Below are 24,245 nucleotides of genomic sequence, written 5' to 3'. Positions count from 1 at the left end.
GAAGAGGGTCGAGCCCTGGCTAACCCTTGTATAGGGTCCAAAACCCAATTCATAATGGGGATTTCAGGCTGTAAAACCACAGTCTGTCCCTCAGTCAGGTGCTCAGTTTCAATCAGGACCCAATAGCAAGCCAAAAGCTGCTTCTTGAATGGAGTATACCGGCTGGCCACCTCAGGGAGTTTACGAGACCAAAACCAGAGGAGCCTCTTATCACGGGCACCCAACAATTTTTGCCACAGACTCCAAGAGACGTAATCCTCCAGCACTGACACTTCTGGCGAAAGGGGCTATGAGGGTCACATGGGCCCAAGGGCATTGCGATCTGGATGGCAGCTTTAGCCTCCTCAAATGCCTGCTGCTTGGCTTCACCCCAATCAAATGCCGTCTTTTTCCTGATGACATTATAAAGGAGCTTTAAAACCAAAGCAAGGTGCAGAATGTGGTTATGCCAATACCCAAATAACCCAATCACTCGCTGCACCTCGACCTTGGTGGTCGGGGCTGCAAGCTGTGAGGTTTGGTCTACAACAGAAAGAGGGAACTGGCGCTGAGCCCCTTGTCACACCATCCCAAGGAATTTCATGGGTCAGCTGGTGGGCTGTACTTTGTTGGGATTAACAGCTCACCCCCTGGCCTGCATGAGTGGTGAACGCCTGCAAGGTTCACTGCACTACATCATGATCCGTCCCCTGAAACATCAAATCATCAATATAGTTATGAATAGTCACTGATTCTTCGGGGGTAAACATCTGGAGGTTGCGCACCACCAATCCATGGCACAACGTGGGATTGTGGACATATCCCTGTGGGAATTGTGTGAAAGTGTACTGGCGCCAATGCCAGGTGAAGGTAAATTCGGCTCGTGCCTCTTCAGCAATGGGAATTGAGAAAAAGGCGTTGGCTGGGTCAATAACGGCATACCATTCCCCCTCGGTCTGCCCAATGGCCTCAATTAAAATCACAACATCAGGAACGGCGGCCGTGATGAGGGGCACCTTCCCATTAAGGGCCCAGGAGTCTACCATCATCCACCAAGACCCATCGGGTTTTTTCACAGGCCACACCGAGCTGTTAAAAGGAAATACCACTGGCTTAATGACAACTACCCGCTGCAACTCAGCTATAGTCTCCCTTATACTCTTCTGTTCCCTGGGAAGCCGGTACTGCCTCAGTGAAACAACTGACCAGGGCTGGGGCCGGACCATAAGGCATGGCCCACCACAACCACCTGCACCCCAAACCAGTACGCCCATCAGAAAGGGAAAGAGAAAGGCCCTGCAGAATGTCAATACCAATAATACACTCTCGCACAGGAGTGAGCACAAACGGGGAGGGGTATGCCCAATTTGCAAAACTAAGGCCACCCACCTACCAAGTATGACCTGCCCCCCAAATCCATTAATCTGTATCGATGTACCCTGGAATTTGGAAGGATTACTGTAAACAAGGGATAGCTCCACCCCAGTGTCCACAAAAGCACTGACCTGCTGCTTTTTGTACGGTGACTAATGAATCCAGACATGTACATGGGGGCACGGGTCTGATGGGGCAGTTCCCTTTATTAACCCAACGGTGTAGGCCCTGCTGGCCTCCTGTCGGGGGTCCGGCGTTTGCCACTCATCCAAGGAGGGGTAGAGGCAGGGAGCAGGCAGGGCAGGCATCTCAGCCTCCCCCTTCCCACCCTTACCCTGATCCTTAACCATTTCCCATTGGAGGGCAACTAGTTCTTTGGTGAGGAGCCCATCAGTCTTGTTTTTTGGGGTTCTCCCCTTCATCAAGGCTGCAAAATAATCCCTCCTCGAAAAGCATGTGGGCTACTTCTTTGTGTCCCCCTTTCGGTTGGCCAGACTCGCCTGGACCTTCGCCTTGATGTCCTCAATGTCCCCCAACTGCCCCAGCAGCAAGGCAGCCTCACCCACCTGGCAGCCCTGTGCGGGACTCAGAGCAGCGAAGAGGGCCCCTTTCAAATGGAGTGGGGCAGTGCGCAACAAACGGTTCCTCATCCAGGCTGTGGCGGTCTCATTGTCGGGATCCTGGAAGTTATTTGTATAGAGCACTACTTGTATCCCCATTTCCTGAAGGCGAATGGAAGCCTCAGGAATTGTACTCCAGAGTTTATCCACATCATGCCAATCCATGGGATCTGGCCACCATACTCTACAGCAGCAAAAATCCACTCCAGCAACGTCCTACTCCCCGCTGTCCCCTGAGCACTCCTCAGGAGCTGATTGATCGAAATATCTGAGAAAAGGGCCTCTGAGGGGCAGGCTTAGAGCTCCCTAGCTCCACCTGCTCTGGCCTGCAGATGGGCTCGTCCTGCTCCGGGGTGGTGAGGAGCCACACCGCCTCACAACAGATCCCAACACTGGAAATAGAGTGGGCATGCCATAACAGAGTTCAGTTGTGAAGTGGAAGTGGTACATTAGTGACCGCACCTGTGCAGGACCCTATGGCACTAGTAAGCTTCATAAACAGTTGGCGCAACCTAGAAGAGGGGTGGGGTGACCCCCCGCCACACTGCAGACCCCGACTGAAGCCCCCACTGTGCAATGGGGAGCCTTATTTGATAGTTTGAGTGGCACCTAGCGACCCTACGCCTGGTTTACTGATGGCTCAGCCAGGTTTGTAATACACGGCGCTGGAGAGCTGTTGCCTTAAATTCTGTTCACCAGTTCATGAGACTACCGAGGGACAGGGAACCTCCAGCCAATATGATTAGCTTTATGCTGTGCTGCTGCTGGTGAGGTGGGTGCTTGCCCTTGGGGATCCCAAGGTACGCCTGTATACTGACTCTTGGGCAGTGACTCAAGGACTGGCCACCTAGAGGCGCTGCTGGAAAGCCCAGGATTGGGCCATCCATGGCAATCCTGTGTGGGGTGCCCCTATTTGGCAGGAATTGTATTCCGCTGTGCAGGACCTTTGAATTGATGTGTTTCATACAAATGCCCACCAGAATCGTGCCCAGGAACATTATTGGAATACCGCCATGGACCAACTGGCCCACATAGCCGAGTGTACAACGGCCCCTGCCGATGAGGGGGAGGCTTTTTCCCTCTTGGCTTCCTGGATACACACACACTCAGGGCGCTTGGGCCCTGAGGGGGCGTACCGTTGGGCACAGGCCCAAGGTATCCCCACTTCACTTGTAGCCCTAAAAACAGATAAAGCCATTTGTAAAATTTGCCAGATTGTTAAGCCCTTACAGGTGGAAGCTGGCTCCCCGGGACAGGAGACTAGCCTGCTCAAATTTGGCAAGTTGATTATGTTGGCCCACTTCCTTGTGACCAATGCAAGGCGTATAGCCTCACCATGGTCGACATGGTCACCTGCTGTGGAGAGGTCTGGCCGGCATCCCATGCCAACCAGTGGAATACAATCACTGGTGTTACCGAGTGAATTGTAGTTCACCATGGAGTTCCCTCTCAACTGCTTTCTGATAATGGGTCCCATTTCACCGGTAACACAGTGCAGGACTGGGAATCCGATGGGTGTTTCACAAGGGGCAGGTGTCGTGGAATGGTGTAATGGATTGCTGAAACAGCAGCTGTGGCTCCTGTCACTGAACTGCACACTTAGGGGGTGGTATGGGGTACTGACCACGGCCACCTATTAGCTGAATATGCATCCATACTATGGCCTGATGCCAATATGGTGGAGTGACTGTGTGGCCAGTGAATGAGGAGGCCTAGGGCTCGAGGCAGTCGGACCCTGATGCGTTAGGAGTTGTACTGCTACACCCCACTGTCTGTCTCCTGACTAGAGGGACACCAGAGTCAGCAGAGGTGGATTTGTATGCAGTTGCCCCCGACACCATTGATCCTGGCACTCAGAAATTGATTCCCATTGAGATATGGGTACAATTACCCAGAGCGTGTTATGGGAGGGTGGCTCCCCACTCTGGGCTGGCTTTGTGAGCGGGAGTGCACGTACAGGCAGGGGCTGTGGACCATGACTACCGGGGAGAAGTACGAGTTTTGCTCTTCAATCTTGGAGAGGAGCCCATGAGTATACAACCGGGCAATCGGGTGGCCCAGCTCATCTGTGAGCAGACTGTCCTCCCTGAAGTGCAGCACCTGCAGGAAATGGAGGTGCTGGACACCGCCTGTGGAGTGGGAAGGTTTGGGTCCATGGATAGAGCTGAGGAAGAGGGTGGCTGGGTATGGGTACGATACCCTGCGTGAAGCCTCCAGTCAGGGGAGATCATTGCTCAGGGGCCCGGGGACACTTACTGGGCCACCACTGACGGGGATAATGATCTTGTTTGTCTTGATGGGGGCAAACTACTCCGAAGATGATGCTTGTGTGCGTCTTTTGGGGACTTTGGGCCTCTGTGCTTGGTGGGCAAATGGGACCATTGTGCATCGCGGACATTTGCGATGGAGTGCTGCCACCACAAACCGGACCATTGGTAATTTTACCTGCTCTGCACATCAGAGCTGCCCTGTCATGAAGGTCTCGATCAATTGTGTGTATGCTCCAACTCCCAGGCCACCGGCCAGATACCCTCTTGGTGTACACTGATTTGACAGTCAACGTGACCCTTCATTTGCTAAATGATTCCTCCCACTGGTGCGGACAGGTGATGCCACAAATCCCGTTCTCCAATACGACTGCCCTATGAAAGTTGCTTAACTGCACCGGGAATGATACCCGTTTTCTCATAGCCTGTGGGACTATGTGGAACTTCACCAAGAAGATTTACATAGAGGGATGATATTGCTATATGTACTTCGTGTTTTTGCCACACTGAATCGAAGAAAACTTCATTTAATGGTTTTGCCTGATACGTGTAGCCCTGTAATTGTGGGTCCACAGATTGATGTAATTAATGTAAATATTAATGAGAGTGCAGTCCATGTTGGGTTGCACAATGCGAGCGGTCAACCCTGGACAGATGGTTTGTGGGAGCAGTGACGATCCCCAGTTGGCCCCCTGGTGGGGAAGGGGTGCAAAAAGGGGTGTCTTATGGAGACAGTGCTAGGAGAGGTTGGAACTGGTACAGGTATATTAAATTACTTTGATATAGAAGCACTGCGAAATAAGCTTGCCACATTGGGCACCCTCAACTTGGGGGTGATCCAGCTGCAGGCAGATCGGCTCCCCTTGTTGCTGGGGGCATCAATTCAAAATTGGAAAGGACAATGGCAAATGTGGAAGGTATTAAACCATAGTGGTTGGGAAACAGTTCGTGTTGTTGCTAATATTGCACAGAATAGTAGTTTAATGGTGTCATATGTAGTGGAGCAAGTTGTAGCTTTGATGCAAATAGAGATGTTGTGGTTAACCAACAGAGAGAACCAGTTGGGTTACAATGAGTGCTTGTCCCTATTTTTGAGGGGCATTGAAAGACTGGGTTCATGTTAGTGCTGGCCCAATTTTTATCGATGAGCACCTGCGTGTCCAATTTCAAACTGTGCGCGCACATCATAGAATCACAGAATATTAGGGTTGGAAGGGACCTCAGGAGGTCATGTAGTCCAACCCCCTGCTCAAAGCAGGACCAATTCCCAAGTAAATCATCCCAGCCAGGGCTTTGTCAAGCCTGACCTTAAAAACCTCTAAGGAAGGAGATTCCACCACCTCCTTAGGTAACCCATTCCAGTGCTTCACCACCCTCCTAGTGAAAAAGTTTTTCCTAATATCCAACCTAAACCTCCCCCACTGCAACTTGAGACCATTACTCCTTCTTCTGTCATCTGGTACCACTGAGAACATTCTTGATCCATCCTCTTTGGAACCTCCATTCACGTAGTTGAAAGAAGCTGTCAAATCCTCCCTCATTCTTCTCTTCTGCAGACTAAACAATCCCAGTTCCCTCAGCCTCTCCTCAAAAGTCATGTGCTCCAGCCCCCTAATCATTTTTGTTGCCCTCTGCTGGAGTCTTTCCAATTTTTCCACATCCTTCTTGTAGTTTGGGGCCCAAAACTGGACACAGTACTCCATCCATGGCAAGTTCCCTCCCTGTGGTGTGATTGTGTGGCCCTACCACGTATCACTGGCACCAGTACGTGGGCTCCTGAGTTCTACAGAGATCTGAGAGACTGCTTGGGTGTGCCCTGAGATCCGCCCCACTCCAGAACTCTGCAGCCTCCAGCATGTCATGGCCACTTGTGTGTGGCAACCGTTTGCTGCCAACGACACGTGGGTTTATGACAATGGCTGGGGTTGGTGTGTGTGTTGTCGTTTCACACAGTAGTTTGGGAGGATGGGGAGTGCAGTGAGCCCCCATGTAGCTGACCACACCATAGGTGTGATATACTGGGCTACCACGAGAGATGCTTACGAGCAGTGGCTTGAGTTCAGGCCCTGGAATGTTTCTCTGGAGCTTGGGGTTACCTCTGCTGAATTGGAATATTTTTAGCAGCAATACCCTATAGTTTCTCAGGTGCCAGCGAAGCATGGTGTCGCACTCACACGAACCCGGGTAAGAATGTTGTATGATCATGGCTCCCTTCTCCGGATGGCAAAGGCCGAGTCGGAGCTAACTGTTCATCACTGTTGGGATGTATTTAAGGGGTGGTCCCCTAAGATCACAGCTGCCCTAAATTTAATGTTGCATCCCGTTGTTGTTGTTTTTGTAGTGATGGGGAGCTGCTGTGTATTCTGGGTTCTTATATTCGATGGATGACACAGTGGGGGCGAGTGCTCATGGCATATGATGAAGCTGTGTATGCCCCCCCATCAGCATAGCTCTGCCAAGAAACAAGAGGTGGAGTGTTGGGGCTGACTGCAAGTTACCTTGGCTGTTATTACAGGATGGTTCAGGTGGAGCTAGTAGTGAACTGGCTTTGATCGGCCAGGCTGGCTTGCAACCACTCCGACTGGATAAACAAGTGAAGAGAGAAGTGGGCCCAAGTGTGCTAAGTGTGAGAATAGAAAGCAACAGTGTTTCCTGCTAGAGCCTACTTGTTGATGTATACGCCCCCTGAGAAAGATATGATGATAAAAATGGCTATGAGAATTGCTTTAGACAAACAGTCTCACCTGTGGACCTTGGCCTTGTGAGTGCCCAGGAACTCCCCATGCTGGAGCAGCACCTGTCATGAACCCTCAAGGACAAGGCTGGAGGGTCTGGGACTGTCCGTAGCAGAAGCATTGATTCTTGCTTGCCAGCTTGGTTGCTGGAAAGCATGTATTTAGTAAAGCGTGAAGGCTGGGAAGCTTCTTATACTCCGTCAATAAAACCGGATATACTTATACACCTGGTGTGGCTTCACTGAGTGAATCTGAGGCCCGCTTTGACGCGACATGGGGAAGGGTCAGCCCTCCCCAATCTGAGATCCCGGTGCCAAGCTGGAGGGATGCTCTTAACCCAGACTGAGGTCTAACTGCAGAAGGCAGGGATTTCTTCCTACAGATGATGCACTTGGAAGTGGAAGACAAAAAAGAGGCAAAGCACTTGGAGTTGGAAATGGAAAGAGAGGTGAAGCGCTCGGAGGAAGAAGTTGGAAGAAGAAGGGAAAAGAGAGGCGAAGTGCTTGGAGGTGGAGTTAGAGCGGAAGTTCTTAGAGCTAGAAAGAGCTAAGCTGAGTTCACCAGGTAACCCTAACAGTCCTTCTCCAGGCACCATTCCCCATCCCAAGAAATTCCCCACCTACAAGGTAGGCGATGATACCGGGAGCCTGCCTTGGGTACAACCCTCCTCTAGACCAAGGCTGGAACTCAGTGGACCCTTTGCAGAGGTGGCAGCTGAAATGCCTAAAGAACACAGGAATGAATATGAACTTTTTAAACAAAAGGCTAGAATTAGAATGGGGCTAACACCTGAGCATGCCCGTCGGTGGTTCAGAGCCCTAAGGTGGAAACCAGACTTGGCATTTTCCCGACATGCCTACCACATTTTAAAAAATTCGGATGCCTTTACATCAGGAGCAAATGTTAAATCTCTGGAAGATCTGTCTCTCCTAATTTTTTTTAAAATATATCAGAAGCAGAAAGCCTGCTAAACAACCAGTAGGGCCACTGGACGATTGAGATGCTAAAGGAGTACTCAAAGATGATAAGGTCATTGGGGAGAAACTAAATTAATTCTTTGCTTTGGTCTTCACTGTTGAGGATGTGAGGGAGATTCCCAAACCTGAGCCATTCTTTTTGGGTGACAGATCTGAGGAACTGTCCCAAATTGAGGTGTCATTAGAGGAGGTTTTGGAACAAACTGATAAACTAAACAGTAGTAAGTCTCCAGGACCTGATGGTATTCACCCAAGAGTTCTGAAGGAACTCAAATGTGAAATTGTAGAACTACTAACTGTCATCTGTGACCTATCATGTAAATCAACTTCTGTACCAAATGACTGGAGGATAGCTAACATGATGCCAATTTTAAAAAAGGGCTCCACAGGTGACCCTGGCAACTACAGGCTAGAAAGCCTCACCTCAGTAACGGGCAAATAGGTTTAAACTATTGTAAAGAACAAAATTGTCAGACAGATAGATGAACATAATTTGTTGGCAAATAGTCAACTTGGTTTTTGTAAAGGGAAATCATGCCTCACCAATCTACTAGAATTCTTTGAGGGGGTCAACAAGCGTGTGGACAAAGTAATTCCAGTGGATGTAGTGTATTCAGATTTTCAGAAAGCCTTTGACAAGGTGTCTCACCAAAGCAAAATAAGCAGTCATGGTGAAGGGTTAATATGCAAGTGGCATATGGATTGTGTACAGGCCCAAAGTCCAGAGTATGGTCAAGGCCTAGCAAATAGTGATCAGCTAAGAGAAAGCTGGGGTAAACAGATAATCTTGTTTTGCTAAAATAAGCCTAGTCAGCAAATTGCCAGGTGTTGGAGCTGAGAACTAAATAATTGTGTCTTATTCAGAGTTGCAGATTGAACAAAGAAGCCCTGTTTTGGTTTCTTTTGTAGGGAGATGTTGTTCCCACATATTCAACCTTGAGTTTATGAAAGGTGGCAAATGTCAGTATAAGATATGGCCTCCTCCCACCTCCCTTTCCCAGGGACCAATATCTGCTTTAAAACACAAAGGAGACAATCTGTATTGCCATATACTTTCACTGTTTCTTTGTTTTAACCCCTAGGAATGTATCTGCTGGACAATCAGAGGAGCTACTCCATTCCTATGGACTCCAAATCAGAATTCAACATATATGTTTTATACTAGTAACATTTTATCAAAGTATTAATTGCTAACTTGAGACCATGGGCGGAAACATTATGTAACCTTTTAACTATTGGCAAGTGTGCTATCTTGTCTTGCTGCAAAACCTATCCCGGGGTGTGGAACTGCCTACTCCGTCACTTTCCCCTACCCATGGAAAATCCATAGATTCTATTGTAATCAATTGATTGACAGTGTCTCTGAGCCTAATAAGCAAGGTGACACTCCGCCAGTGCTGTGTGTAATAAACTCTTATTCTTGATTTCTAAACAGTGTGGATTTATTTTCCTTCACATGGGATAAGATGGAAGGTTTTCTCATTGATTGGTAACTGGTTAAAAGATAGGAAACAAAGGGTAGGAATAAATGGTCAGCTTTCAGAATGGAGAGAGGTAAATAGTGGTGTCCCCCAGGGATTTGTACAGGGCCCAGTCCTATTTAACATATTCATAAACGATCTGGAAAAAGGGGTCAACAGTGAGGTGGCAAAATTTACAGGTGATACAAAACTACTCAAGATAGCTAAGTCTGAGGCCATGTCTACATCTAAAATTTTGCAGCGCTGGTTGTTACAGCTGTATTAGTACAGCTGTATAGGGCCAGCGCTGCAGAGTGGCCACACTTACAGCAACCAGCGCTGCAAGTGGTGTTAGATGTGGCCACACTGCAGCGCTGTTGGGCGGCTTCAAGGGGGGTTCGGGGAACGCGAGAGCAAACCGGGGAAGGAGACCAGCTTCGCCGTGGTTTGCTCTCGCGTTCCCGGAACCACCCAGCAAACCGCAGGGAAGGAGACCTGCTTGCTCAGGGTTCGGGGAACGCGAGAGCAAGCCGGGGAAGGAGACCAGCTTGATTACCAGAGGCTTCCTCAGGTATGCTGGGATACCTGCTTATTCCACGGAGGTCAAGAAAAGCGCTGGTAAGTGTCTATACTTGATTACCAGCGCTGGATCACCAGCGCTGGATCCTCTACACCCGAGACAAAACGGGAGTACGGCCAGCGCTGCAAACAGGGAGTTGCAGCGCTGGTGGTGCCCTGCAGATGTGTACACCTCCTAAGTTGCAGCGCTGTAACTCCCTCACCAGCGCTGCAACTTTCTGATGTAGACAAGCCCTCAGGCAGACTTCAAAGAGCTACAAAAGGATCTCACAAAACTTGGTGACTGGGCAACAAAATGGCAGATAAAATTTAATGTTGATAAATGCAAAGTAATGCACATTGGAAAACATAATCCTAACTATACATATACAATGATGGGTTCTAAATTAGCTGTTACCACTCAAGAAAGAGATCTTGGAGTCATTGTGCATAGTTTTCTAAAATCATCCACTCAATGTGCAGCAGCAGTCAAAAAAGCTAACAGAATGTTGGGAATAATCAAGAAGGCATAGATAATGAGACAGAAAATATCATATTGCTTCTATATAAGTCCATGTGTAGTTGGGTGGCTCCCCCACTCCTGTGGAAAAGGGTTAAAGCCTGTCCTGGGAGAAGGTTGCGGTTGACAGCTGCGGAGCTGGGCTGACTGGGGAAGTGGCCACAGCTAGGTCATGCCCCAATCAGGCCACAGCTGGTCTGTATAAAAAGGCTGTGAGCCAGAGGCTGAGGAGTCTCTCTCCAGGCTGGGAGAGAGCAGGGCCTGGCTGCCTGCAGAAAGGGGACTGGGAGTGAAGCAGGGCTGGGGAAAGGCCAGAGGAGCAGGGGAGCTCCAGGTTGGCAACTCCCCAGGCTGCAGGGCCTGGTCCAAGGCCCACAGAGGTACTGGGAGGCAGAGGAAGGCAGCAGGTCCGAATCCCCTTGCCTGTGATGAGTGGCTTTTACACTGCAGTCTGCCCCAGGGAGCAGGGGCTTGGTGATGACTGGCTGTAGCCCAGACTGAGGCAAGGTGGGGATTAGAGGGTTGGGGGTGTTCCCAGAGAGGGGAGACCCATAGTGACTGGTAGGGATATTGCCAGGGGGCAGCCCCAGGGTAAAGGGGCACTGGGGTCCGGGAAGGACATGGGGCCACCTACAAGCGGGACAGAGGGCGTCCAGGCTGGAAAAGAGCTAATTCCATGAGATGACCAGCAGGAGGCGCAGCAGGGGTGAGTCCTGCACGTTTATACCATGGTACGCCCACACCTTGAATACAGCGTGCAGATGTGACTACTCCATCTCAAAAAAGATATATTGGAATTGGAAAAGGTTCAGAAAAGGGCAACAAAAATAATGAGGGGTATAGAACGGCTTCTGTATGAGGAGAGATGAATAAGACTGGGACTTTTCAGCTTGGAAAAGAGGAGACTAAGCGGGGATATGATAGAGGTCTATAAAATCATGAGTGGTATAGAGAATGTAAATAAGGAAGTCTTATTTACTAGTTCTCATAATACAAGAACAAGAGGACACCAAATGAAATTAATAGGTAGCAGGTTTAAAACAAACACAAAGTATTTTTTCACACAATGCACTGTCAGCATTTGGAACTCCTTGTCAGAGGGTGTTGTGAAGGCCAATACTATAAGGGGGTTCAAAAGGGAACTTGATAGATTCATGGAAGATAGGTCCATCAATGGCTGTTAGCCAGGATGGGCAGGAATGGTGTCCCTAGTCTCTGTTTGCCAGAAACTGGGATTGGGTGACAGGGCATGGATCACTTGATGATAACCTGCCTGTTCATTCCCTTTGGGGCACCTGCCATTGGCCACTGTCAGAGGACAAGGTACTGGGATTGATGGACCTTTTGTCTGACCCAGTACAGCTGTTCTTATGTTCTAATCCAAATGGAGCACTTCTCAGAGGATGTACCTGAGGAAATAGAAAGCTACATCCTAGATAGGAAGCCCAGAACTGTAATTGAGGCGGGGGAGATCAGAACCAAATGGGTGGAGGTGGCGGAGAAGACGAAAGTTAGTAGCAGCTGGAGCAGATACCAGAAGGGGCAACCCAAGACAGCACCCCACCATCTGACTCAGCCCAAGGTCCCACCTTGCAAGAAGAAGCCCTCCACACAGCCAGGGAGACCCCAGATGCCCTTTCGTTCCACCACCCCACTCTCCAGCCACCAACCTTGCCCCAGCCCACAGTCAGCTGAGTGAGGCTTTAAATGTAATGAACTAGGACATGTGAAGGCCAACTGCAACAAGAGTAGCAGACGACTACAACTTATCTCCCTGGGCTCCCACCAAGAGCCTTCAGGCCCAGATGTCTCGCAAATACCCCATTGACATCCATGTGATTTGCACTAACTGAGGTTCTAGCCCAGCTGAAGACAATAGGCAGACAGCAGGCAAACACTCCAGACACCTTTAAAAGGATCATGACATTTTTTTAGTTACTTCTTATAATTCTTCTTCTTATTATTATTATTTTTGTATTATTTTCTCTGGACTCTGGATCTTGACTATACTTTTGCCAAGAAACTTGGACCTTGACAAAGAATAATTGATTACCCCTGATCTAGCCCAATAAGCACAAACTTTTCAAAAATACATTCTGATCGTTTAATTTATTTATTTTGTGGGAGGCCTTAATTTTAGGATGACCAGTTGTAGTCACCTAGGCGAGGATTTGCAAAGCCACCTGTATTTGTAGTTAACATGTTTATTGCAGAAATGCCTAAGAACCAGCCAAGAGTTGGGCCCTAAAGTGCTAAGCAATTCATCCATTCTTTTCAACAGGAATTGAGTGGGTCCAACTCCCTTGGTTGGCTTTGAAAATTGCAGCTTGTAAATTTGAGTGGGAACAAAGGCCCACATTCCACAGTGGGAGAGACAAACAGAGCTCCTATTTGTGACCCCGTCAGGCACCCAGATCTCTGAGGCAGCTTTGAGAACCTAAGTCTTGCTATATTGTTAAGGGATGAAGAGCATACTCAGTTCTCACTGAATTCATCTTCCATGTCGGGGTACTCAGCCCGTTTTATGGCCATGTCCATGTTATCTAAAGCTGAGTCCAAAAATCACAGGCAGCTGAAATTAGGGTCGAGTTTAGAAAGCTGAACCCTGAATCAAAGTGTCAGGCAGGCCTAGTGTGCACTTAAAAATTAGATCGACCATTCTACGTCCCTCAGGGCTGTGAAAAATTCCACATCCTGTGTGATATAGGTAAGTTGGTCTAATGCTTGGTGCAGACACGGCTTGGGTGACAGAAGAATCTTCTATTAACCGAGCTATTGCCTCTTGGATAGGTGGATTAACAACAGCAAGAGAAATTCCATCAAATTAAGAAATGTCTACACTACAGTGCTACAACAGCACAGCCACACCTGTGCCATGCTAGTCGCTGTAATGACAACACATTCTCATCTGTGGCTATAAGATTTTTCTTCCTAAAGGGACTATAACAAACTAGTAGAATTAGTCTCCCCAGGGAGCCAGGCTCCTAGGAAAGAACATGGGCCTGACCACCAACTCCTGTTGGACAACAGGGAAAGATAGTTTAATGTTGAAATGTGCTTCAACAAACCAAAATGAATTGCTTCCATTTCAGGAAGGTCAAAATGCTTTGTTTCAACAGAAAAAGTCAAAATAAAATGTTTTGACATTTGCAAATTGACATTTTTTATTTGTGTTCTGCAGAAAATTTCAAATATTTTGTCCTGTTTTGGAACAAAAATAGATGTTGGAATGTGGGAATTCCCCACAGGACAGGAACTCTGAATTTCGCTCCACTCTAGTTACTACTTAACATGCATGAGGGTAGTAGAAGGCACCTAGTCAAGCCATAACACAACAGTGATGAAGATAAATACAGAACACAGCTACAGGAGAGCTGGATGTAGGTAAAAGATGTCCTTACCTTGTGGGCTGCCATGAGGGCTTGTTGATATGTGGTAGGCTAGGGAAACAGAAGAGCATCACAGGTTAATATAAATGGAATGATCCTTTCAGGATAAGACATGTAGAGTCCCACTTATAGCCTTGTATATTCAGACTGACTCTATAAAGCCCCCTCATGGCAGTCAACACCCCTCACTCGGCATCTGCGCATATCTACAGTACGCTCCCAGCACAACAAAACCTGCATGCAGCAACACAAGCAGCAAACGCAACAACCCCAAACATCGCTCTGAAGTCTAGAATGTCTGTTGAGTCATCATGAAGTGATGGAAACAGCTACAAGAATGGTAGAGGAGTCTTTGTTCAGAATATCACCAAGTACAACCGTCACTGGCATTCACAGTCTGCTGCTGTCCAGTTTTTAGGTCCTCAGCCATTTTGGCTTTTAACACACGTGACTTTATGAATGACATCCAGAAAACAGCACGAGTTTCCAGTTACTAGTCATTAGGTTACAAGAATAGCACCAAATCTTCAATCAAATTGGCATACCTCAATTTCAGGGGAGCTCTGCTGATTTACACCCCTGTGGGACTTGGCATCACTGATCTAAAGGGAAGTACATTTACACAAGCTAGGGATTTGGTCCCTTGTGTTTAACTTGTGTGATTTTCAAATGTGTTGTATTTCAAAATTAAAGTTTTGAAGAGCTAAACTCCACTGAATCAGTATTTTGTTAGTATCTTTGACTTTGTGAACCCACTTCAGTGCAGTATGGTCCATCTGCAAGTGGAACTGATCACAAGATACCTTTGCTGCTATTACAGGATGGTTCAGGTGGAGCTAGTAGTGAACTGGCTTTGACCGGCCAGGCTGGCTTGCAGCCACTCCGACTGGATAAACAAGTGAAGAGAGAAGAAGGGCCCAAGCGTGCTAAGTGTGGGAATAGAAAGCAACAGTGTTTCCTGCGGGAGCCTGCTTATGGATGTATACACCCCCTGAGAAAGAGATGATGATAAAAAATGGCTATGAGAATTGCTTTAGATGAACAGTCTCACCTGTGGATTTTGGCCTTGTGGGTGCCCAGGAACTCTCCACGCTGGAGCAGCAGCTGCTTGAGCCCTCAAGGACAAGGCTTGAGGGCCCGGGACTGTCCGTAGCAGAAGGGGTATAAGCATTGATTCTTGCTTGCCTGCTTGGTTGCTGGAAAGCATGTATTTAGTAATGTGTGAAGGCTGGGAAGCTTATTATACTCTGGCAATAAAACCGGTTATACTTATACACCTGGTGTGGCTTCACTGAGTGTATCTGAGCCCCCCTTTGGCACAACACCTGGATGTAGTTGGCAGGATATACTCAGTGATATTTCCGGGAGGTGTAGCCGGATGTGGGGTAAGCGAGGATGTGGGATTGTGGCCACCAACAAGATACCCGGCTGGAGTAGTACCTCCCGCTGGGCACCGGTGGCTAAATTGTTATGCTGGGTGCCTCCCCTGGTTGGATGGGACAGGGACCAAAGTCCCCTCACCCCGGGCCAAATTGGCCAACTAGATAGAGAAGGCAATAGAGTTATATGGGCATAATAAATTCTATAAGGATTGGGGATGGAGATGGTTGTTCCTGACGATGGTGCAAAAGCTGTCTGCACATAATGAGCAGCTAGAGAAGAATGTCAGCATCCTGGCGGACAATCAGTGCGCTCTCATGGATAAGAATAACATGCTAATAGAGGTGTTGGAAGCGGCTCAGAAGAGGCCCACAAGCAGCAGGAGATAGCTGAGATTATGGTGATCCGCTACGCCCGGGATCGCCATTGCCGCCTCCTGCAGAACCCCCATCCCACTGTGTCCTTGTCCAAGGTTAGGGCCCTTATGGCATTGGACTGGGACCCCGAGACGTGGGATGGGGACATATGGGATTCCAGTGATGACAACAATGGGTGGGAAGGTGAAATTGAGACTGAGGCAGACAGAGGCAGTGCAAAGGAGATCCGGTCTCTGGTTACTAACCAAACTATGAGGCCTCCCGGAGCAGCCCCCCAACAGACACAGATAATCCGGGACTATATGGAAACAGAACTCCAGGGCCTTCAGATACAATTCAGGCAGCTGGATGGGGAGAGCGTGAAGTCTTGGCTGCTCTGTTGCTGGGATCAGGGCGCTCAGGCATTGCACCTGCTCTCCGGGGAGAACTTGATGTCAGGGAACCTTGCCACGGACATTGCGACCCATCAGCTCCTGAGGTGCTCAGGGGACAGCGGGGAGTAGGACGTTGCTGGAGTGGATTTTTGCCATTGTAGAGCACGGGTGGCCAGATCCCATAGATTGGGATGATGTGGATAAACCCTGGAGTACAATTCCCAAGGCTTCCATTAGCCTTCGGGAAATGGAGATACAAGTATGGCTCTATATAAATAACTTCCAGGGTCCCAACCATGAGACCTTCACAGCCTGGATGCGAAACCGTTTGTTGTGCACCGCCCCACTCCATTTGAACAGGGCCCTCTTGGCAGTTCTGAGTCCCATACAGGACTGCCCAGTGGGTGAGGTTGCCTTGTTGCTGAGGCAGTTGGGGAACATTGAGGACACCAAGGCGAAGGTCCGGGTGAGTTGAGCCAACCAAAAGGGGAATACTAAGAAGGAGACCCCATGCCTTTCAAAGACGGATTTTTTTGTAGCCCTATTGAAGGGAGGAACCCCAAAAAACAAGACTGATGGGCTCCTCTCCAAAGAACTAGTTGCCCTCCAATGGGAAATGGTTATGGATCAGGAGAAGGGTGGGAAGGGGGAGGCGGAGATGCCTGCCCTGCCTGCTCCCTGCCTCTACCCCTCCTTGGATGAGTGGCAAACGCCGGACCCCCGATAGGAGGCCAGCAGGGCTGACGCCGTTGGGTTAATAAACAAAACTGCTGCGTCAGACTCGTGCCACCATGTAAATGTCTGGATTCATTGGTCACCATACAATAAACAGCAGGTCAGTGCTCTTGTGGACACTGGGGTGAAGCTATCCCTTGTTTACAGTAATCCTTCCAAATTCCAGGGTACACCGATACAGATTAATGGATTTGGGGGGCAGGCCATACCTGGTAGGTGGGTGGCCTTAGTTTTGCAAATTGGGCATACCCCTCTCCGTTTGTACTCACTGGTTGTTACTCCTTCCGAAAGTATTTTATTGGCACTGACAATCTGCGGGGCCTTTCCCTTTTCCTTTTCCTTTCTGATGGGAGGTACTGGTTTGGGGTGCTAGTGGTTAGGGTGGGCCACACTTTATGGGAACCCCTGGTCTGGCCCCAGCCCTGGTCAGTTGTTTCACTGAGGCAGTACCGACTCCCCGGGGAACAGAAGGGAATAGGGGAGAATATTGCTGAGTTGCAGCGGATAGTGGTCATTAAGCCAGTGGTATTTCCTTTTAACAGCCCGGTGTGGCCTGTGAAAAAACCCGATGGGTCTTGGTAGATGATGGTAGACTACCGGGCCCTGAACATGGTGGTGCCCGCCATCATGGCCACCATTCCTGATGTTGTGATTTTAATTGAGGCCATCGGGCAGACCGAGGGGGAATGGTATGCCGTTATTGACCCGGCCAACGCCTTTTTCTCAATTCCCATTGCTGAAGAGGCACAAGCCCAATTTGCCTTCACTTGGCATGGGTGCCAGTACACTTTCACACAACTGCCACAGAGATATGCCCACAGTCCCATGTCGTGCCATGGGTTGGTGGCGCGCAACCTCTGCTTTTCACCCTCGAAGAATCCGTGACTATTCTTCACTATATTGATGATTTCATGATTCAGGGGATGGATCATGATGTAGTGGAGTGAACCTTGCAGGTGCTCACCACTCACACGCAGGCAAGGGGGTGAGCTGTTAATCCCAACAAAGTACAGCCCACCAGCTGACCCATGAAATTCCTTGGGATGGTGTGACAAGGGGCACAGTGCCACATCCCCCTTTCTGTTGTAGACCAAATTGCCCAGCTTGCAGCCCCGACCACCAAGGTCGTGGTGCAGCGAGTGATTGGGTTATTTGGTTATTGGCATAACCAGATTCCGCACCTCGCTTCGGTTTTAAAGCCCCTTTAAAATGTCACCAGGAAAAAAGATGGCATTTGATTGGCATGAATCCTAGCAGCGGGTATTTGAGGAGGCTAAAGCTGCCATCCAGAGCGCAATGCCCTTGGGCCCCTGTGATCCTCATAGCCCCTTTCACTAGAGGTGTCAATGTTGGAGGATTACGCCTCTTGGAGTCTGTGACAAAAATTGTTGGGTGCCCACAATAAGCGGCCCCTCGAGTTTTGGTCTCATAAACTCCCTATACAGCCGGTATGCTCTGTTCAAGAAGCAGCTTTTGGTTTGCTATTGGATCCTGATTGAAACTGAGCACCTGACTGAGGGGCATTGACTGGAAACCGTGCCAATGGGAGCTGCAGGGGCAGCACCTGCAGACAGGGCAGTGTGCAGAGCCACCTGGACGGCATCATGCATACGTGTAGGAACCGGAGGGGGGACATGCCACTGCTTCCAGGAGCTACCGGGGGCAGTGCCTGTGGTTGCGGCAGTGCGCAGAGCTACCTGCCCACACCTCCGTGTAGGAGCCGGAGAGGGAACATGCCCCTACTTTTGGGACCTGCTTGAGGTAAGCACTGCCCGGATCCTGCACCCCTGACGCCCTCCTGCGGCCCAACCCCGTGCACCAGCCCTGATCCCCTTTCTGGACTCTGAATCCCTTTGTCTCAGCCCAGACCACCCTCTTGCATCCAAACCCCTCATCCCCAGCCTCACCCCTAGCCGGAGCCCTTACCCTCACGCACCCCAACCCCCGTCCCACCCTGGAGACCTCTCCCTCACCTTGAACTCCTCATTTCTGGCCCCAACCCAGAGCCCTCACCCCCTTCCGCACTTCAACCCCCAATTTTGTGAGCATTCATGGCCCGCCATACAATTGCCATACCCAGATGTGCCCTTGGGCCTAAAAGTTTTTTCATCCTTGCCCTAGATGGTGTATTAAATGTTTTGACACCTAAAATAATGGAGACACAAGGTGGGTGAGCTAATATCTTTTATTGGACAAACTTTGGTTAGTGAGAGAGACAAGCTTTTGAGATTCACAGAGTAAAATCTGTGTAATCATAGGACAAAATGCGGGGGTTAGTGGGTTACGGATAGTTGTAATAAGCCATAAATCCACTTTATTTTTGTCCCATGACTACATGGGTGTTAATAGGCCTGTGATGGAGTGCACTCATCCAGCACTGGGCGACAAAGGGTTAACTCCACACTGTGGGCTGAGGAAGCCACACACCCTGAGCCCTACTGGGCATGCTCCAAGAGTAGCAGCACTATAAAAGGGGAGCAACTCACATCAGTTTGGGCAGATAGCCAAGGAGAAAGGAACACAAGAATGGCCATACTGGGTCAGACCATCAATCCATCTAGCCCAGTATCTGGTTTTCCCACAGTAACCAGAGCCAGGTGCCCCAAGGGGAATGAACAGAACAGATAACCATTCCCGCCTTCTGGCAAACAGAGGCTAAGAACACCATCCCTGCACATCCGGGCTAACAGCCATTGATGGACCTATCCTTCATGAATTTATCTAGTTCTATTTTGAACCCTATTCTGAAGTCTTGGCCTGCACAACATCCTCTATCAAGGACAGATGACAGGTTGACTGTGCATTGTGTGAAAAAATACTTCATTTTTTTGGGTTTTAAATCTGCTGCCTATTAATTTCATTGGGTGATCCCTAGTTCTTGTGTTATGAGAAGGAGTAAATAACACTTCCTTATTTCCTTTTTCCATATCAGTCATGATTTTATAGATCTCTCTCATATCCCCCTTACTCATCTCTTTTCCAAGCTGAAAAGTCAAAGTCTTACTAATCTCTCCTCATACAGAAACCATTCCACACCCCTAATAATTTTTGTTGCCCTTTTCTGAATCTTTTTCAGTTCCAATATATTTTTTTAGATGGGGCAACCACATCTGCACGCAGTATTCAAGATGTGGGCGTACCATGGATGTATCTAGAGGCAAGATTGTGAATGCTGGGCCTGCTCTGACCTGTGAACTTATATGTTGCTATGCAGAACAGCTGTGCAAGAGACCTCCGCTGATTCTTAGAACAGCGGATGAAATATGCTATGGCTGAACAGTATGCGCTTAACCGCAAACTGCAGAACAAAATGTAATTTGCATAAGAAGCGCTGTTGACGTGTTTGCCTGTATTTCTGAATCGCATAAAAGACGCTCGGGGACACACTGTCGGGGCGAGCCACATTGGGGAACCTGATCCTCTGTGAAGGACGTGCCAATCGTGGTCTCTGCCCAGTCCACGGACCATAAGGAAATCGCAGTCAACTGGTAGCCGTGAGAATCTCGAAATCCTTGGAGACAAGGCCTAAGCTCAGACAGACACATCCCCACCATGGGAGATCTGCCTTGAGTGGCGGCCAAGAGCCCAAGTGAGCGAGATTGGAAAGGGTCTCGAGACACATCCCCACCAAGGGAGATCTCGCATTGATCCCGGACCACCCTAGAGAGTATCCGGTTCCACCAGAGGCGTCAGACAATTGGGAATACAGGCAAAACAGGGGCAACAGTGGACTCAGCTTTGCTGTGTTTAAGCAATTCAAAGAGCAAAAGCCTGTTGCGATAACGGGACATATATAAGCGCTTATTCTAAAAAGGTAAGGTTATTATTAAAACGCACGGCCTGATCAGCTGTAACAATAGATATTCTAAAGATAGATACAATCAATTGAACTAATACTGCTAGAAGATTGTTAAGTATTATAATACTAGTTATCAGTTAAATATTATCGGAAGAATAAATAATAAAAAATTGTTTTTATCATAATTACGCCTCTCGAAGTGTCAATCCTAAGAAAAAACTTGCGTGGAAGCAGCCAGCCGCTTATGGGCTAACCCTCATTGGATATAAGAGGAGGCTCATGGCTGGGCCACAATTAAAAGTGGTGTCTCCACAGGAAAAATAGCGGTGCAAAGATGATATTTTCTGTCTTATTATCCATCCCTTTCTTAATGATTCCCAACATTCTGTTAGCTTTTCTGACAGCCGCTGCACATTGAGTGGATGTTTTCAGAGAACTATCCATAATGACTCCAAGATCTTTCTTGAATGGTAACAGCTTAGGCATTACTTTGCATTTATCGACACTGAATTTCATCTGCCATTTTGTTGCCCAGTTACCTAGTTTTTAGAGATCCCTTTGCAGCTCTTCGCAGTCTGCCTGGGAGGTTACTATCTTGAGTAGTTTTGTATCATCTGCTAATTTTGCCACCTCACTGTTTACCCCTTTTTCCAAATCATTTATAAATAAGTTGAATAGGACTGTTGCCAGTACAGATCCCTGGGGGACACCACTATTTACCTCTCTCCATTCTGAAAACTGACCATCTATTCCTACCCGTTGTTTCCTATCTTGTAACCAGTTAACAATCCATGAGAGGACTTATCCTCTTATCCCTTGACAGCTTACTTTGCTTAAGAGCCTTTGGTGAGGGACCTTGTCAAAGGCTTTCTGAAAATCTAAATACACTATGTCCACTGGATCCTCCTTGTCCACTTGCCTGTTGACCCCCTCAAAGAATTCTAGTAGATTGGTGAGGCATAATTTCCCTTTACAAAAACTATGTTGACTCTTCTCCAACAAATTATGTTCATCTATGTAACTGACAATTTTGTTCTTTACTATAGTTTCAATCAATTTGCCTGGTACTGAAGTCAGGCTTACAGGCCTGTAATTGCCGGGATCATTTATGGAGTCCTTTTTTCAAAATTGGCATCACATTAGCTATCCTCCAAACATTTAGTACAGAAGCTGATTTAAATGATAGGTTACATTTAACTGCAGTTAGTAGTCCTGCAATTTCACATTTGAGTTCCTTCAGGACTCGGGTGAATACCACCTGGTCCCTTAGAATATGTGCTAACTACTGGTGGTGCTAAACTATCTGTTTGATCTTGTATTCAGATGTGACATTCTGAGTACTTTCCCCAGACATGAAGAAGAGCTCTGTATAGCTCAAAAGCTTGTCTCTCTCACCAACAGAAGTTGGTCCAATAAAAGATTTTACCTCCCCCATGTTGTTTCTCTAATATCCTGGGACCCACATGGCTACAACAACATTGCATACCTAAAATGGTAACATGCATCAGTGGAAACTGGAATTGAACCCCCCAACTATTCAACATCAGGAATGCAGCACATTCAGTTACTCAGACACATCTTCTGGGTGGGTGATGAATGCTTCATCACTGGATGAAAAACATGGGAGGTGACTCTTGGGAGAGCACAGGGAGGGAACAAATCAGCAACAACAAAAAAAACCCACTGTGAAGTACTGGGAGTGTATCAACAAGGACCTGTCTCAATATCGTAGGGCCATATCCTCAGATGCTGAGAATTGGCATAGATAAGCAGACTCTAAGAGAGCTACTTTTATCAACACTAACTGTAGATCTGGCCCCATCAGAGCTATGGATCCGTTGCTCCAGTGTTGATAAACTATATAGCCAATTGCTCGACCACACTTTGGTTCATTATGAAATATATTCAAGAGGACAAATGACCAATATCACTCAGGTTTATTGCTATAAGCCAATAATCATAGAATTATATTATCGCTAGACCATCCCTGAGAAGTGTTTGTCTAAACTGCTCTTAAAAACCTCCAATGACAGAGATTCCACAACCACCCTAGGTAATTTATTCCAGTGCTTAACCACCCTGATAGTTAGGAAGTTTTTCCTAATCTCCCACCTAAACCTCCCCTGCTGCAATTTAAGACAATTGCTCTCATGTCCCCTCTTAGTCTTCTCTTCTCCAGACTAAACAAACCCTGTTTTTAAAATGTTTCCCCATAGGTCATGTTTTCTAGACTTTTCATCACTTTTGTTGCTCTTCTCCGGACTTTCTCCAGTTTGCCCACATCCTTCCTGAAATGTAGCACCCAGAACTGGACACAATACTCCAGCTGAGGCCATATCAGAGTGGAGTAAAGCAGAAGAATTACTTCTTGTGTTTTGTTTACAACACTCCTGCTATTACATCCTAGAATGACTTTAACTTTTTCATAACATTGTTACACTGTTGACTCATGTTTAGCTTGTGATCCACTATGACCCCCAGATTCCATTCTGCAGTGCTCCTTCCTAGGCAGTCATTTCCCTTTTTGTATGTGTGCAATTGATTGTTCCTTCCTAAGTGGAATACTTTGCATTTGTCCTTATTGAATTTCATCCTATTTACTTCAGATCTTTTCTCCAGTTGGCTAATGGCTCAGATATCTTCTCAGTCAGTTACCTGAATATTGTAGAATGTATTTTGTCAGGCTCTGGCAACTTGAAGACATTTAACTTGTCTAAGTAATTTTTCACTTGTTCGGTCCCTATTTTAGCCTCAGATACAACCTCATTTTCACTGGTGTTCACTATGTTAGACATCTAATTGCTACTAAATCGTTGGTGAAAAATGAAACAAAATAGTCATTTAGCACTTCTGCCGTTTCCATATTTTCTATTACTGTTTTTCCCACCTCATTGAGCAATTGACCTACCCCGTCCTTGGTCTTCCTCTTGCTTCTAATGTATTTGTAGAAATGTTTTCTTGTTATCCTTTCTGATTATAGCTAGTTTAATCTCATTTTTGCCTTGGCCTTTCTAATTTTATCCCTACATGCATGTGTTGTTTGTTCATATTCATCCTTTGTAATCTGACCTAGTTACCACTTTTTGTAGGCCTTATTTTGACTCCTATTGTCTTCACTGGAGTTACTCTGTATACTCAGATTTAACTGAGAGTAATCTGTACATGCACCATTTTCCTGAGTAGAACCGACCATAAAAATGAATAAAAACAAAATTCTGCAGGGGAGGGGAAAAATGAAATTTAAATCTTTTAAAAAACCTGCAAAATTAAAATGACATGATTTTCTATTGTTTATTGGAAGTTGTTATTGGTTGGTTTTCCAAAGTCTTTTGAATTTCAAAATTTTCCAGTTTTGTTTGTTTTTCACTTTTCTTTCTTTCCCCTCCCCTTTCGTGTACCTTTTCTCTCCCCGCCCTTTTGTGTCTGAACAAGTGGGCCAGTAAGGACAAAATGACATAAACAACCCTAAAAATGCCAAAAAAACACCAACCCATGCACTCCCTGAACAAGAACAACCCACTTCACCCAAAAGAGTCTACACATTTCTATTTCGTAACTGGACTGGAAAAGGGAATGTTTACTTTAATGAATAATTTCCGTGAAAATTTTGAATTACTGGTTTTGGATAAAAAAAACATTTGAAAAAGGTTCTGTCATAAACGGATAGTTAAGAATTAATAGAATAGAAGTACTTCATATCT

At 47.3% G+C, this 24,245-nt stretch overlaps 1 protein-coding gene across 9 annotated transcripts in view; it reads right to left on the bottom strand.

Moving 5' to 3' along the window:
* LOC127031130 (histo-blood group ABO system transferase 2-like) overlaps positions 1–24,245 on the bottom strand; it is a 58,625-nt gene that overhangs the window by 12,264 nt on the left and 22,116 nt on the right. The window contains exon 1 of one of the 9 annotated variants that reach the window (XM_050917901.1): positions 6,985–7,076. The exons of the other annotated variants lie outside the window; for them this stretch is intronic. The gene's annotated coding sequence lies outside the window, so the exon portion shown is untranslated. Of the gene's footprint in view, positions 1–6,984; positions 7,077–24,245 lie in introns of those variants that run through there. 9 annotated transcript variants of the gene reach the window in all.

The sequence above is a fragment of the Gopherus flavomarginatus genome, chromosome 11 (genome assembly GCF_025201925.1).
Source record: "Gopherus flavomarginatus isolate rGopFla2 chromosome 11, rGopFla2.mat.asm, whole genome shotgun sequence".
Classification (NCBI taxonomy): domain Eukaryota; kingdom Metazoa; phylum Chordata; order Testudines; family Testudinidae; genus Gopherus; species Gopherus flavomarginatus.
The sequence above is the reverse complement of the archived record's forward strand: the minus strand, read 5'-3'. Positions and strand labels throughout refer to the sequence as shown.